Here is a 3,326-nt window from a genome sequence, read left to right as displayed (position 1 = left end):
CAAAGACTAAGTTTGGGGGTGTTGATGTTCATATATTTCACCCTGTTTTCCCTTAATATATTCACATCTTTTGCATCCTTTGCTATCCTTTTTGATCATTATTGCATAGTTTTAGGATTGTTCTTGCATTAGAGTATAGTTGCATTGCATTTGCATTTTCTCTTGCATAAACAGGTGATTTTGGAGCCTAAGAAGCATGGATGCAATGCTAAGGAGAAGTGAAGCAATCAAGAGGAGAAAGCAAATGAGCTAAGGCTGAAGAACCAAGGTCCGTAGTCCAACTCGACTGCCCACTCGACCAGACACTCGACCTTGTGCTGAGAGGGAATCGACCGAGTGGGATGATCACAAGAGGAGCCAACTCGACCGGTCACTCGACCGAGCACCAGGTCGAGTTGGTCGAGCCGCCTGGCTATTTTGTCTTTTAGCGTTTTTAGGGCTTCCACTACTTTTTCTATATAAAGGCTTGTACCTGCAGCCACCAAAGTGTGCAGCTTTTTAGAATAGTCAAAAAACCTAGTTTTTACTCTTTTTGGAATTATTCCTTTTGCACTTTTATTTTCTTAAGATCTTGTACTTCTTTTAAGGGAGAAAAGACTAGATTCTTCAATATTGTTGGTTTCATAACTTTCTTAATATTGAGAATTCGAGTTTGATTCTTTCTCTAATATTGTAGATCTTTGTTTTATCTTTCTAATGATGCAAGTTTCAGTATTTTATGGGTTTTTTGACTTTGTTCATCATGTGTTCTTGTGAGTAGTTCTCTAGGATCTTGAGGATGGGTTAGGCTGGATTATGTTTGTGGTTTGTTTGATTTGGTCAAGCTTGATTGTTGTAGATATTTTCTAGGCTAGATGTTCTTAATGTTGATCCTATAACTGAGAGGGTAGGGTTTGATTTCAAGCATCTTAGCATCACACCAATGTTTAAGAAGCATAAATAAGGCTAGATCTAGAGTTTATCATTAGGCTTGGTAAGAGATTAGGAGTCTTGTTTGATATTTGACATATTGCTTAATGCCTGCTTGTGTAGATTCTTTTCTTTGTGAGAACAAGTCTAGAAATATATGAGCTTGATTGTTTCTTGCCATGAGAGTGGATTAAACATGTAATAGAATAATATTGTCTATAGATTAGCTCAAGTTGTTTGAGGTTTGTTGACCAAGTTAGATAACCACAATCATTAGTCCAGCCCATGAATCCCTCCTCAAGACGTTCCTTGTTTATTTATTTCTTAGTCTTAGTCTTACTGCTTGCTTGTTGTTTGATTCGCTTTTGTATTGCTCTGTTTTTCTTGTGTTGCTCTGTTTTTACGTTTTAGTCCAGCTCGACCCTGCACTCGATCTACACTCGATCGAGTGCTTGCTCGAGTTCATCCCCAGAACTTGTGTTTATGATTCACGTTTGTCCTGTCTCATTTCCTGTTTCATTCTAGTTGCATTTCTGTAGCATTCACTTAGTATCCTGTTCATTACCTGTCTTGCATATTAGTTCATTTCTTGCATTACTATAGTTTCTATCTCTGTTCTAGTTTCATTATAGCTTTGATTTGTCTGTTTTATTTGCATTTAGTACCCTGTTTTAGTTGTTTTTACTTTATGCGTTTCATATTTCATCAATAGGTTGTTAGTGACAAACATCTTTAATATTTGGCTTGACTTAGACATAGATGCACATCCTGATTGCTTGCAAACACTCAAATTGGATTGACACCTCTTGTACTACAACAACACAAGGGGAATTGAAACACCCTGCCATCCATTCATCATTCATAAGTCATCATTCCATACATCTTCACCATACACCAAACATATGTGTTTCAATAAAATAAATAAATAAGGAGATAAAGGTTCCCCCTGACGTAACCCTCTCTGTGGCTTAATATATCCTCTAGGCTGACCATTTATAAGAACCTGATACGAAACGGAGGATACACACCACATAATCAAGGAAATCCTTTTTCTATCGAAACCCATTTTAGCCATTATCGATTCCAAAAAATCCCACTCAACACGATCATAAGCCTTGGTCATATCCGCCTTGAAAGCCAAAAACTCTGATTTACACAGTGGATTAGTGTTTAAACCATGAAACATTTCATGGGCGACTAGAATATTGTCTTTAATTAAACGACCAGAAACAAACGCCGATTGTGTATCAGAAACAAGAGATGGGAGAAACCGCTTAAGCCGGAAACACAATATTTTAGAGATGATCTTGTAACACACATTACAAAGGCTAATGGGCCTAAATTCCGTCATCCGTTCGGGCCTTTCCGTTTTAGGGATGAGACAAATATTCGTTTCATTCAACCGAGGATCAAAATGATCTGTCCGAAAAAATTCTTTCACCAGAGCCACCAAGTCTCCTTTAAGAGAGGACCAAAAACGTTGTAAAAACAATGCTGTCATCCCATCTGGACCTGGGGTCTTCTCAGGATGCATTGCAAACAAAGCTTTGCGAATCTCTGATTCCGTGATCTCCCTGGTTAGAGTTATATTCATACTATCGGAGACTAAAGGAGGAACTTCCTGAAGCAACTGTGAGACACCCCTCACATCCGACCGTTTGAATAGATCCGTAAAATAATTTGATGCAATAGCCTCCATACCTGAATCCGACTCAGTCCAGGTATCGTCAGGCCCAAACAGGCCCGTAATCCTATTCCTTACCCTCCGTTGTTTGGTGGATGCATGAAAGAATTTCGTATTTTTGTCCCCCACCCGTAACCAAAACTTCCTACTTTTCTGCTGCCAATATACTTCTTCATCCCTATAAGCCTCCTTTAGTTTCCTTTCAATGCTATAGATTTCCTCCTGTGAGATTGAATCATTCATCTTTGCCTCCTGCAAGGCCGTCTTCAGAGAGGAAATAACCGTAGGCCCAATAACAACATGATTCTTCCTCCACCAAGAAATCGAGTTTCAAATTTTTTTTAATTTATCCACAAAGACCGAAACTCGAAAGTTCTTAGTACGATTCCATCCAGACTCTACCGCTCCAGACAAACCATCTTTCCCTAGCCAGCGTTTATCAAAACGAAACTGTCGATGTCTGCTCAACTTTGTTTTAAAACAAGTTGCCGGAATAGGACAATGGTCAGAACCAATCATCTCTAAATAATCAACCTTAGAATGTGGAAATAAACAGTGCCAATCCTCATTCCCCAGTGCCCGATCTAACCTACACCGGACAACCTGATTATTCTGTCTATTACCCCGCCACAAGAATTGTCCCCATAACAAGGAAATGTTAACATGCCGCAATGTCTGATCATAGAAGAAAATGGTACAAATGAAGAGACTGGTCTCAAAGCCCCCCCCCCCC

The sequence above is a fragment of the Camelina sativa genome, chromosome 14 (assembly GCF_000633955.1).
Source record: "Camelina sativa cultivar DH55 chromosome 14, Cs, whole genome shotgun sequence".
NCBI lineage: Eukaryota > Viridiplantae > Streptophyta > Magnoliopsida > Brassicales > Brassicaceae > Camelina > Camelina sativa.
This window is presented reverse-complemented; position numbering follows the sequence as displayed.